Source organism: Physeter macrocephalus, chromosome 11 (assembly GCF_002837175.3).
Source record: "Physeter macrocephalus isolate SW-GA chromosome 11, ASM283717v5, whole genome shotgun sequence".
Taxonomy (NCBI): domain Eukaryota; kingdom Metazoa; phylum Chordata; class Mammalia; order Artiodactyla; family Physeteridae; genus Physeter; species Physeter macrocephalus.
The window spans coordinates 82,302,711-82,317,026 of record NC_041224.1 but is presented as its reverse complement, the minus strand read 5'-3'; the positions used below and the strand labels follow the sequence as shown (position 1 = coordinate 82,317,026).

General features: G+C 40.5%; 1 long non-coding RNA gene across 2 annotated transcripts; it reads left to right on the top strand.

Moving 5' to 3' along the window:
• Nucleotides 1–2,543: 2,543 nt before the first annotated feature.
• On the top strand, nt 2,544–13,255 carry LOC114487138 (uncharacterized). 2 transcript variants are annotated; one of them, XR_003681900.2, is made up of 5 exons: nt 2,544–2,937; nt 4,390–5,979; nt 9,971–10,041; nt 10,164–10,268; nt 11,715–13,255. It is a non-coding gene; the product is annotated as an uncharacterized lncRNA (long non-coding RNA). The 2 variants fall into 2 exon arrangements; XR_008618605.1 differs by lacking the exon at nt 11,715–13,255 and having other exon boundaries at nt 10,164–11,462.
• Nucleotides 13,256–14,316: the final 1,061 nt, after the last annotated feature.

Sequence of the window (14,316 nt, the reverse complement as noted above, 5' to 3'; positions counted from 1 at the left end):
AATTTTGACGTTCCTGTTAGCCCCCAGCTTCTCAGAATCTAAAGGCCATTCTTCTTGCTACTTACTTTAGTTATTTTCTTTTACAGAAGCAGCTAAAATCAGTGGCGGTGAAGCGTTTACTTTTGGAGGACGTCTAGATTTTGCTTGTCTGCCTTACTTAAAATGCCCAAGGTTTTTTCAAAGTTTGTCAACCAGGGTTCCAAAATACCCCAAATATCGGAAGAACGTGGTCAAATTGTATGTATCTCTATCAATTAATGTAATTCTTTGCAACTCTCTCGTGTTGATTTTTTTTCACCCTAGAAGTTTGTTTTCTGTCATTGCTCCCTTTATAAGCGAGTGTGCTATACATTGGGAAATGAAAGGATCGGTGAAATAATATGCTTTGTGATTATGGCCCAAAGTACCTGTGTCAGTTCCTCCTCCACATTCACCTTTAAAACAGACTACCAGCTCCAGCACAAGGCCAGCTTTGTTCCCTACCCTCCAGCTCAAGAGCAAAAGAGCACAGTTCTCAGGCATATGCTCTTTGTACATACCTCTATTCTCACTTTATTGTCATTGTCGGCTGACATGTCGGACATTGGCTTTTGTTCTTTAGACCATTTAAGCAACACTTCACCTGTTTTGCTTTGGGGAAACTTTCCTGCCTCATTGGAGACTGTCTAGAGAAACCATCATAAAGTTTCACCCTCTACCAGCACATGAATCAAACTTAGCCACGCATTCACCCCTCCTCTGCTTTCCCCTTTGTTCAGTTGAATATTATTATGCTTTTACTATCTGTAGGACCTGTACCGATGACACCTCTTTAATTTTTATTTTTATTCTTTTTATGGAGCAGTCTAACAAGGGGTTTCTCAACTGTGTTGAGCTTTTCAAGGATCCAAGTTTGCCTTTTTTGTTAATTTTTTCTGTTGTTTGTCTATTTCATTTATTACTACTCTCATCATTTTTATTTTATTCTTTCTAGTTACCTTAAGTTTATGTAGATCTGACAGTGGAAACTTCAGTCATTAATTTTAGTCCTTTCTTCTTGTTTACTATAATCACTGTATTAGTGTTCTCCAAAGAAACAGAACCAATAGGAGAGCTATATATATGGTATATATATATATATATATACACACCATATATATATATATATGGTGAAAGTGGAACTCCCTGTCAATTGAATTTTGAGTAGAAAATCAAAAGACTGAGAAGAGTTGTAACTGATTCATTCCAGAAATAATGTTCTCAGGAGGGGGTTCAGCACACTCCCAGAGCCTCCTAGCTCTTGTCTTTTTGGAATCTGGCCCTTGAGTCTTCCTTTTTATCACGTGTGCTCCCTCATACTCTTCCATTAAATCCCTCTCCTGAGTTCTAAGCAGAGCAGCTTCAGGTAGCTGCTTAACTTCAGAGTGTGCTCTCATCCTCCCAACTAGACTCAGAGCGCTTTGAGGGCAGGTGTTCTAGCCTTTCACCTTGGTGTCCCACGGCCCCTCAGCTCCTGCTGCTTTCCTTTCCAGGCCACCATGGCAGCCCCTATCTGTGCAGGAACATTGAGGATACAACACAAATAAGTGCTAAGAACCTTGCCCTTGAGAACCCGTCATCTAAGTCAGGTGGCAAGATGGGCATTTAGGAAATGATTGTGGCTAATGCAAAGCAGAATATGATTAAGAATCTAAATTGGGGGGCTAAATAAGAATGGTTCTGTGAGGTCCAGAGATGGAAAGATCAGAGTAGGTGGGAATTGCCTGGGGAGCTTCTTAGCGAAGGGGACTTACCCTGAGCTGTGAGGACCTGGGTAGGCAAAAGTAGAAGGTAGATGCTCCTACCTGTAGGAAGCAGGAGGGCTGCCGTCAGTCCCCCTACACCATGCTTTTGAAAAGCCGTACATTTTAAAGTTAATATGTTGATATAGCAGCTATTCAAACCTGTTAGTGTTCCAGTTTTTCACTGTGTCTGGACGGTCTGTTACCAGCTCAGTGTTGGGCCACGGGCGCATGCCTATGCGCAGCTCAGAGTGTGATAGTCTGAGAGGCAGTCTTACAGAGTTGAGAGCTTGGGTCTGGAGCCAGCCTGCAGGGCTTGGAATTGAAGTTGTGCTGCTTACAACTTCAATTTTAAGACCTTGAGAAGCTGCTTAACCTCCTTTGCCTCCATTTTCTCTTGTTTAATATGGAGGTAATAATACCTACCTTATTGGGTTGCTATGAGGATGAATTGAGTAAGTATACAAAACCCTTAGAACAGCCTGGTGTGTCTTAAGTGCTATGAGACTTGTCTATTATTATTATAGGAGGAAAGGGAGGAAAAATGAGAAGTGGAAGGTGGAACAGAGGGTGATGTTTCTGCAATTGAGCCTCGAGAGAGATGGAGGAGAGTCAATACAAGAGGGTGAAGTCAGAACAAAACAAATCGGGCTTCCCTGGTGGCGCAGTGGTTGAGAGTCCACCTGCCGATGCAGGGGACGCGGGTTCGTGCCGCGGTCCGGGAGGATCCCACATGCCGCGGGGCGACTGGGCCCGTGAGCCATGGCCGCTGAGCCTCCACATGCCGCGGAGCGACTGGGCCCGTGAGCCATGGCCGCTGAGCCTGCGCGTCCGGAGCCTGTGCTCTGCAACGGGAGAGGCCACGGCAGTGAGAGGCCAGCGTACCGCAAAAAAAAAAAAAAAATCAAAACCAGGGTAGAAGTGACAGAAGAGCTATTTGTGACGCTGGGCCTGAGCCAAGCTGAGAGCCTTTCCCTTTGCTTTTGTTTTGTACCCTTTTGCTGTAGTAAATTGTAGCCATGAATACAACCATACGCTGAGGTCTATGAGTCCTCCTAACAAATTATTGAACCCAGGGACGGTCTTGGGGACTCTCAACACAGGGAAATCTTAAGACATCGCTGTTTTAGTCGCTTCTTAGGCTGACTCCTGTTTGGGTGCAGTACTAGGATGAGAGGTAAGAAACCTGGTCAGTCCTCTGATTATGTTGCCTGCTACCATAATTTCCCTGTATTTTTTCAGCTTCATAATTTTCTGGGGGATTTGGATGCTTTTGAAGCCCCTAACATGTTATCTGATGGTTGCTCCTTTTCAGGCATGTAATATAAATAAATTCAGTGAATTTTTTAATTATGTAAGTATTTTAATGTTAGCAATCATCTTTATTGACAATTAAGATTATCTTGACCTTGAAATGCAATGATTACATGAAGAAAATAGTTGTAATGGAATTTATTTTTTTGAAAAATGCATTAAAGCAGCATGTACCTTAATTAGATAATAATTTTAAAAGGTATGCATTAGCTTGAAATTCTCTACGAATATTTTTCCTTGTGCTCTTCCTGTAAGATCGTCAGGAATGTTACTTAACTTTAAGATGAAAAATTAAATAAGCAAATTGAAGTGACTTCCTGTTTCTGGTACCTAAACAGTGTTCAAACCAGTCAACAGAATTCCTTTCTTGGATATTAAAGGACCACAGAGTAGGCTAAAATTTCCAAGGTAGCCTTGAATGGTGCAAATTACCTTTGGTTTAAGCATTTTTATACTTGTGATTGACTATTTATGATTGACCATTTGCTGTTTCAAAAGCAAAAAAAATCTCCCAAACAGGACTGTAATCTTTACTTTGATACTTTAAACTTTCTCGTATTAGATTTCACCAGGAAACTCTTCCCTTTAGTTAGCTGTCTTTCATATTATTCCGTGGAGTGACAAATTTTTAAAATGTCTGTGTAGCCAGAGGTCTTCCTGGGCAACTGCTGCTGCTGCTAAACCTACAGAAAGATGGTTATTCTTTCAATCTTTACAAATTCCAGTACATTTTTTAAAAACTTAATTAAAATGAACCTCTCCAGCTCATTCAGATGAAATTGCAATGTGACTTTCAAAATAGCTCTTACTGAGCAAATGATCATGCAAATAAAGATCAAAAAATATAGTTTAGTTTGATGATGGACTGTAGAGAAACTTGAATGTTGGTTCCTGCTTCCCTTACATAGTAGGTCTCTGAAACTCCTGTACAGTCCGAGATTGTGATTTGAAGTCAGCGATTCTCAAAGTTCCTGTGGGCATTCTGAACACCTTCACGTAAAAAAGAAGATACCCCTTCAAATTATCTCATTGAGAAAGCTGTTGGTTTCTCTGTAGCACAAGGACACACTTAGTGTCTGAGTTTTCGTGCCATTGTCTTTGTTCTATTATGAGACCTTCTGTTTCAATTTGCTAAGCAAAAAAATATTCTCACTTCAAATGAGAAATTGAATCAATTGCCTAGACCTTTCCCTTCATTAAAAACAAAAAAAGGAGTAATATATGCTTCCATGTTTTTCACTTCCTAGAGCTGCTGTAACAAAGTACCACCAACTGGGTGGCTTAACAATGGAAATTTATTCTCACAATTCTGCAGGTTAGAAGCTTGAGATAAGACGTCAGCAGGGTTGGTTCCTTCTGAGGACTGTGAAGAAGAATCTGTTCTAGCCTCTCTTCTAGCTTCTGGTGATTGTTTGGTGATCTTTGGTGTTTCTCTGGTGTTTTTTCATCACCCTGCTCTCTGCTATCATCTTCACATGACTTCTCCCTGTGTGCAACATGTGTCCAAGTTTCCCCCTTTTTTAAGGACACCAGTCATATTGGATTAGTGGCCCACCCTAGTCCAGTATGTCATCATCTTTAATTATACCTGCAAGGACCTATTTCCAAATATGGTCACGTTCTGAGGTACTGGGGGTTAGGATTTCAACATATGAATTTGGGGGGGGGGACACAACTCATAACACATGTGAATGTGGTTATGGTAAATGGCCTTGTGTGAGAGATTTACCCTCTCTGGACCTCAGATTCTGCATTTCTTAGGAAGGGTGATTGTTACTGCTCTTGCTTCCTGAGTCTCCAGGAGACGAAGGAGGGGACCTGTCCTATTCAATAGGCTGAGAGGGAATCAGGTCCAACCTCACTTTTTCTGTCTGGATGAGAACCTGGATGCAGGACTGTCTCCATCAGTGCTGGTGGTGGAAAGTCCTTTTTTCTCACCCAACTCCAATCATTGTATTAATACATAAGCTATGCTTCATTACCAGCTTAGCAGCAGCTACCCACCAGCCACCAGTGGCTCCATCCCCATTGCTAGGATGGCATAGCTCCCACCCCTCACCCTCCCAGTACCCGAGCAGTTGCAGGTTTTCCCATCTAGCTCCATATTCTCCTTCTGATTTAGTGGCACCCTGGCTAACTGATGACTCCAGTCTCCCTTTCCCAGGCCCTGCCTTGTTCTCCCAAGACTAATAAGGGGCAGAGCTAATGTTTTTAGCCCAAGCCTCCACACCAACCCCAGACGAGGGGTACATAACTGCACACTCAACAATTCCTCTTATCACATGTCCTATTAGATCTGAAACTCTCCAATAACTGTATTGTCAAAGCTGTACATGACGTATTCCTAATTCCTAGAATGGAATTCACTGAAATTCTACTTTCAGAGCAGTACATTTGCATAGCCAGTGAACCAACCATAGAAACATTCTGGCAGTGATTGAGCTCACAAGTGAGTACTAACAGATTCTTACAATGTATTTAATAAAAGCTAGTGGACTGCGTACTCACAGACAAGCTTTCAGGGTCATGAAAGCATGGGCTGAGAGGGACCTTGAAAGGAAAAGAAGACTAGGTATATGATGTAAAGAAAGAAAGAGAAGATCAGTGTGAAGTTTAATTTCATGTGTCAACTTGCCCAGGTTATGGTACCCAGTTGTCCGGTCAAACACTCGTCTCGATGTCGCCGTGAAGATATTGTGTAGATGTGGTTAACATTTATAATCAGTTGACTTTAGGTAGAGAAGGTTACCCTTGATAATGCTTCATCAAATCAGTTGAATCTCTTAAAAGCAAACTCTAAGTTTTCCCGGAAAATAAGGAATTCTGTCTCAAGACTGTAATGTGGAAATCCTGCCAGAGTTTCCAGCTTGCCCTTTGGACTTCAGACTTGCCAACACCCACAATCGTGTGAGCCAAATCCTTAAAATAAATCTCTCTCTCTCTGTGCTTCACTGTCAGTATTGCTTTAATGTGAGAGAGAGAAAGAGAGAGAGAGAGATTGTGTGTGTGTGTGTGTGTGTGTGTGTGTGTGTGTGTACCCTATTGGTTCTATTTCTCAAGAACCCTGACTGATATGATCAGATTCATTTTTAGTGTAGCCAAGAAAACGGGATAAATTTGAAAGAAGTATTTGAGATGAACTATTTGAGAGGCTAGAAACCAAATCTTTAGTAATTTTCCACTCTGGGTAGTAGGGAAAGAGAGGAGAAAGATAATGGCATTTGACAACTCCGAATGATCTGCTTCCCACTTGGAAGTTGCACCAATAAGGCAAAGTCCTTAACAGAAGGATGTCTAAGATGTTTTCTTAAGTCCATATACCTGAGATCCAAAGATGGTATGAATTCTAAACTTACCTCTACAAATAAATGCTTAGAAAATTCCCCTGTTGACAGGCTATAAGCATAAGATGGACTTTCCTTCCACCTCTACGCAGTTCTTGAAAAGATGCAATAAGTAGGTTATTCTAGTCTCAAAGGCAATTAGATGAATTATGGATGACTCAGTGGAGAGAACTGAACAAATAAAAATGTACATCTTCTAGGCCAAAAATAAGCTAATTAAATCAACACTCAAAAGGCAAACAGTAGATGAGGGGACCTATTTATTAATGACATGGAACAGGATTAATAGTCTTAGTATTTATGGTTAATTTTTTAAAATTTATTTTTGGCTGCTTTGGGTCTTGGTCGCTGCGCACGGGCTTTCTCTAGTTGCAGCAAGTGGGGGCTACCCTTCGTTGCGGTGCACGGGCTTCTCATTGTGGTGGCTTCTCTTATTGTGGAGCATGGGCTCTAGGCGCACGGGCTTCAGTAGTTGTGGCACGTGGGCTCAGTAGTTGTGGCTCACGGGCTCTAGAGCGCAGGCTCAGTAGTTGCGGCGCACAGGCTTAGTTGCTCCACAGCATGTGGGATCTTCCCAGACCAGGGCTTGAACCCGTGTCCCCTGCATTGGCAGGCAGATTCTTAACCACTGCCCCACCAGGGAAGCCCAGTCTTAGTATTTAAAGAGGTCTTAACATTCAGTAAGAAAAACCCCAATAGATGTATGTGCAAAGGAGTCTTCTACCAGGTAACTCTCAAAAACAGGTTATATAAATGGCTGGCAAACATTTGCAAAATAATGCCCAACCCCACTAATTCAAAGAAATGCAAACAGAAGCAACAATGAGATCACATTTACATCAATCAAATTAGCAAATATAGGAAAAATGAAACTACCCATGATGGTGCTGATGGGAGTAAATAGCCTATAGGAAAGCAATCTGGCAATACCTAAAAGCTTTAACCTAGAAATTCTTCTTGTGGGAATATCTACCTAAAGGAGGGTTGAATCACAAAAATGTTTCACACAGATTAATTTAAAATAGCAAGAAATCAAAATGTCCTAACAAAGAGGAATGGTTCATTCATTTAGTCATTGAAATATTTGGGTGCCCACTATGTGATCATTTCCTGAGATTGCTAAACAATGGCTAGGTGTTCTAGATTAGACTTCTTTTAAAAAGTGCGTAGAATTTGTGTAAATAAATAGATGTATATGATTATACATAAACTTATACATGCTTGAACATGTTTATATTGTCACTGGAAGGTTGTACAAGGAACTCAAAACAGAGATTGCCTTTGGAAAATCAGTTGGGTAAGGGGTAGGAGAGAGAATTACTTTTCACTGTACTCTTTTGTACCATCTTGAATTTTTTCAACATGTCCATGGATTTTTACCAACATTTTGAAAGTGCATGGTGTGTATTTAATCTTATTTTTCATAGAGATGTCTTGAGTTGTTTTGGCTTGAACCCGTGTCCCCTGCATTGGCAGGCAGATTCTTAACCACTGCCCCACCAGGGAAGCCCAGTCTTAGTATTTAAAGAGGTCTTAACATTCAGTAAGAAAAACCCCAATAGATGTATGTGCAAAGGAGTCTTCTACCAGGTAACTCTCAAAAACAGGTTATATAAATGGCTGGCAAACATTTGCAAAATAATGCCCAACCCCACTAATTCAAAGAAATGCAAACAGAAGCAACAATGAGATCACATTTACATCAATCAAATTAGCAAATATAGGAAAAATGAAACTACCCATGATGGTGCTGATGGGAGTAAATAGCCTATAGGAAAGCAATCTGGCAATACCTAAAAGCTTTAACCTAGAAATTCTTCTTGTGGGAATATCTACCTAAAGGAGGGTTGAATCACAAAAATGTTTCACACAGATTAATTTAAAATAGCAAGAAATCAAAATGTCCTAACAAAGAGGAATGGTTCATTCATTTAGTCATTGAAATATTTGGGTGCCCACTATGTGATCATTTCCTGAGATTGCTAAACAATGGCTAGGTGTTCTAGATTAGACTTCTTTTAAAAAGTGCGTAGAATTTGTGTAAATAAATAGATGTATATGATTATACATAAACTTATACATGCTTGAACATGTTTATATTGTCACTGGAAGGTTGTACAAGGAACTCAAAACAGAGATTGCCTTTGGAAAATCAGTTGGGTAAGGGGTAGGAGAGAGAATTACTTTTCACTGTACTCTTTTGTACCATCTTGAATTTTTTCAACATGTCCATGGATTTTTACCAACATTTTGAAAGTGCATGGTGTGTATTTAATCTTATTTTTCATAGAGATGTCTTGAGTTGTTTTCAAGGGATTTCACGGGTGTCTCATCTTCCTGAATGTGGAAAGCTCTTCAAGGGAAGGGATTGTATTCTATTTCTTTGCATTCTTCTACAGTGTGTAGCACAATTGGGGCACATAATGGGGGCTCAAAAACACCTGTTGAACAGAAAATAATGTAATTTGGACTTCACTGGTGGCACAGTGGTTAAGAATCTGCCTGCCAGTGCAGGGGACATGGGTTCGAGCCCTAGTCCGGGAAGATCCCACATGCCGCGGAGAAACTAAGCCTGTGAGCCACAACTACTGAGCCTGTGCTCTAGAGCCCGTGAGCCACAACTACTGAGACCACGTGCCACAACTACTGAAGCCCGCACACCGCAACAAGAGAAGCCACCGCAGTAAGAAGCCCACAAACTGCAATGAAGAGTAGCGCCCTCTTACCGCAACTAAAGCCCGTGCGCAGCAATGAAGACCCAATGCAGCCAAAAATAAATAAATTAATTAATTTAAAAAAAAAAAAGAAAGAAAGAAAATAATGTAATTTGGTGCTCAAAGACCCTGGGAGTAGAAGTTAAAATCAATCACTCTGGGTATTACTTTAACGCTGACTTGTATGTTTTAAGATGTATCACATATCTTTTATACCATAGTTTGCTAATCTGCCAATGAGAAAAACAAGATAATTGATGAAATTCTTTGATGAAACTCTGTATGGAGAAATGCAAAATACCTTTTTAATGCCTACATATCCTGTAATCTTAATAGCTGAATTAATTTAAAGACCCCTCAACAACAAGAAGGGAAACATATTATCTCAAAGTTTTAATTTTTACAAAAAAAATACCTTTCAATATAGGGTCCATTTTGAGCATTTCTAAGAGATTAGGTTTGTTTTAATATAGTTTGTGAGGTGTTTGTAATCTACAGCAATCCCTTTATCATCAGTTTTTTGTTTTGTTTTTTCTTTATTCTCCTCTATATGAGAGACAGGCAACAGAGTAGTTAGGGTAATAAGTTGCATCCACCAGTGAATTTATCTCTTTTTCACAGTTTCATGAATGAATGATAACATCATTTGAAACTGGCACTTGATTTAGTATATTGATTCCTTTCACTGACTAACAGCCCCCGCCTTCCCATAGCCATTTACTTTCAAAATATCATCGGCGGCTGAGGAAATTCATTGGCAAACTACAAAAAGGAAGTCTATTTCACTAAATGAAGTTCCTGAAATGCAGCTTTTGTTTGTTTCTTTTTGCTCTGCCAGCAACTCCAGATTAGGAGAAAATACATTCTCTGCATTGTATAGCATAAAACAGCTCAGGACTGTTCCGGAAGGTACAGCCACTATTCGATACAAAGTACAAACAAAGCCGGGAGGGGGGTGGGGGAGGGAGCCTGAGGAAGAGAATGAAGGAAATTTTGAACAAAGGATCTGTTTTTGTTTCTGAAATTCACAGAAGAAATTACTTTGATGCTGAGTGAAGCACAAAACACAGAACTGGAGGCAGAGGTGCAAATAAGATCTGTTAACAAGGACTGAGGAGGACCAAACTCATTGAAAAGTAATGAGCAAATGATGCTTTGTGATGACTTAGATGCTTTGTGGGATAGTGGCGGGTGGGAGGGAAGCTCAAGAGTGAGGGCATATGGGGATATATGTATACAAAGAGCTGATTCACTTAGTTGTACAGCAGAAACTAACACAACGTTGTAAAGCAATTATACTCCAATAAAGATATTAACAAAAGAAAAAAGAAGTGAGCCAAGTTCTCCCAGCTAGTGGAAGGGGACTTTGCTGCACAATTCCTCAATGAAAGGAAACCCTCAGATGCGCTGGAATGCACTTAAACTAGATGGTGGGAAATCGGAAAATTTTATTAAACTAGAGAATAAAGATTGAGACGCTGGTAACAGTGGCCTGTATCTAGATCGCAGGGCACCAACTGACAGATCACCGGTTGCTAATCGCTAGCTTGAGGCCAGAAATCCGGGAAGGCAGCCCAGTAAAATCTGAAGGGCGTGCCTTGTCGTCAGGGGAGAGGGAACAGTGTGCTGTATTTCTTGTGGCTTCCGTAGTGTTTCCCTTGATAAGAAGGAGAAAGAGAAAGAAGGAGGAACAAAGGAGGAAAAGAAAAGAAAAAAGGAAAAAAACGAAAGGTGAAGAAATTCTCATTTCACAGAGAATAAGCAAGAATGAAAGGATTAAGAGGAAGAGGCAGGAGCTAACGTTTATAGCTGTCATCTTAGGGGAGGGATAAATTAGGAGTTTGGGATTAACACATATATGTTACCGAGTCTAAGCTTGTACTGCTCTCCGCAGGACAGGCCGATAATCGAGAGATGAGTTGTTGAGGAAAGGAATAGACTTTATTCGGAAAGCCAGGAAACCGAGAAGATGGTGGGCTCGTGCCCCCAAAGAACTATCTTTCCTGAGTTAGAATTCAGGCTTCTTTCATACTAAAAGGGGAGGGAGGAAAGTCAAACACTTCCTGGTTCCCATCTGCCTCCAGAGGGGATGTGTTAATTTCTTCTTCCCTGCAGCCCTTCACAGGTGGGCCTGGTCAGGATGTTTCCTGGGAGCTAAGCAATGGTATTTTAGCTTAATGTTCATTACCTGGGAGGCAGGGTTCCCAGAAATGGACCATTATGTATAAATTAAGCTTATAGGCAACATCCCTTTAGTGATTAACTTGTAATAGAGTACAAAAGATTCTTCCCTATTACATACACACTACTATATACAAAATAGATAAACAGCAAGGACCTACTGTGTAGCACAGGGAACTATACTCAATATTTTGTAATAACCTATAAGGGAAAAGAATCTAAAAAAGAATATATATATATTTATATATATATATTTAAATCACTTTGCCTTACACTTGAAACTAAGACAACATTGTAAATCTACTATACTTCAATTAAATACATATGTAAATATCATCTCATTTTTTCCTCTCTACAATTCCAAAGCAGTATTAATTTATCCCCATTTTATAATGATATAGCCACGAGGCCTTGCAGCTATGAAGGGGTAGAGCTGGACTAGAACCTGACTACAATAATCCACCTCTTTCCTGCTGCATATGGAAACGTTCAACAGTCAGCAAAGAGGACATCTGTTAGCTTCGGTTTGGTCAATCAGTGTCAATGTGTAAAGGGAAATCAGCATGTGGCACATAACTTGCGGAAATGTTGCTGTAACGTTAAGTTAAATTTCACCTTTGAGAAAGAAGTAATGAAGGGCATGGAAAAGATTTTACTCCTTTATATCAATCCTGAACACATAGAAATGGAAATTACAACCAGTTACAATGACACACTAAAAGACTTGGCCTTTAAAAAAAAAAAAAAGTATTAGTTTGTCCTGGAGATTAAAAGCTGGAAAGAGATGTAGTGTTCCGTGATACAAAAATTAGACTGTAGAGACTTGCTGATATTTTAAATCATCACCCCATTCCCCCCGAAAAGGAGGAATGGTAACACACTGTGTTTACAACTACAGAGGTGAATTGAAAACACTTAACCTGGAACTTTCTGCTCTGACTCTCTCCAAACATCACATATCCTTTAAAATTGATGAATTGGCTTACTGTGGTCTTGTCTAAAAGCAGAGGTCTATGAGTTGAGTTCTTTCTGTGTTGGTGCCGATGCTACATGAGAGCTAGAAGGAGCCAGGACAGGCTCCAAGGGCCCTCTTTTTGTAGAGGACAGTACTATGGCCCCAAACCCTCCCAGGAACCTCCTGTCATTCCAAATCTCTTCTCTCCTAACACTCCTCAGTTAGGCATCATTCACTCAGTCCTGAAAACTACCGGGTATTCCAGGGAAGGACAGTCAGGGAAGCAGTTGCAGTCACCTTTGCACCACAGCTGCGTCTAAGAGCCCTAACTTCCGGGTTTAAGTCCTGTACCTCGTCCTTGTCTCGGTCTCTTTCCTCGCTCCTGTCCCTGTATCTTACTAAAAGTGAAAAATATAATGTCCTCTTAACTGGCTAAGGTAGAAATGAGACAAAACCACCACCATAACGCAAATGAACTGATTATTATTTATTATTTTAAATTGTGGTAAAGTACACATAACATAAAATTTACCATCTTAACCATCTTAAAATGTACAGTTCAATGCAACCATCACCACCATCCGTCTCCAGAACTTTTTCATCATCCTAAAATGAAACTCTATACCTATTTAAACAATAACTCCCCTTTCCCTCTAGCCCCTGGCAACCACCATCTTACTTTCTGACTTTATGAATTTGACTACTCTAGATGCGTCATGTAAGTGGGATTATACAGTATTTGTCCTTTTGTGACTGTTTCACTTAACGTAAGGTCCTCAAGGTCCATCTATGTTGTAGCATGTGTCAAACTATCCTTCCTTTTTAAGGTTGAATAATATTCCATTGTATGTATAGACTACATTATCCATTCAGCCACTGACAGGTGATTGGGATGCTTCCATTTTTCGGCTATTGAACTGATTTTTTAAGTCCTGCATTTGAATAAAAATTGTAAAGAAACTTTCAAAGTACTTTTCCATAGATGATCTTGCTTTATTCTATGTATCTTTATTACAGTTAGGGATAAATGCATAGGGTTATTATTTTATGAGTTTTGAAAGGGAAGTCAATCACAAAAAGTGGAAAAACAACTACACAAAGCATCCCACTGCAACCAGTCCATGGAGCGGCCTTACCAAAGTCACACAGGGTGAAGAGGCTCCTGGCTCTGCTCTCCGGGGCTGTCCTGGGTTTTGGGTTGCCCTTGGCATACTGGAGAAGTCCAATGCCAGGTTGGAGCAGGCAGGAGAAGGAAGGGCTTGCCCTAGACCCTGGCATTTGTAATCTGCTGCCCTATTGTTTGATCACAGGCAAAAAATATAATAGGTTTGATGTTGCTGTTATATCAATGAGGTCAGAACACAAAGAAGATCAACTCCCTTGTAATTTGTTTGTTAAGCCTGACATTTGTATAGTGCAGGATTAGGGAGATTTTTCATCATGGTTATCCCCATCACAGGGAAGCATCCATAGAGTGAATGATTGGAGAAAGACCCTGAAGAATATGACAAGTATTTGATGAGCTCACCAACATTCACTCAGTCACTCAACAAACATTTTAAAGGATGTGGTAGTTTTTGTACTTTCACATGGGTTGTCTCACTTTGACTTTGCAAGAACCCTCTGTAGCAGGCCTGTTTAGTCACGTGTTATAAGATCTGTACCAGGCATGGTGCTGAGGGCAGCACAGCATGGGGGCTCTGCAGGCAGTGGGGCCTGGACTGGCTCCACCATTACCAGCTGGGCCACCTGAAGAAGTGACTTCACCAATCTGAGTTTCAGTTTCCACATTTCTAAAATGAGGCCAATAATAAAGTCCACCTCCTAGGGCTCATATAAGGATGGGATGAGATGAAGTGTGTAAGCCATTTCTCCCAATGCCTGGCAGACAGCTGGCATGCAACACATTAACCATTATTACATATATACACTCATCTGTTTACCTACCCTATATATATATATATATATATACACACACACACACACGCACACATATATACCCCATGAGGTATATATGCTTTTTTATTTCCCCCCTTCTTTTTTATTTA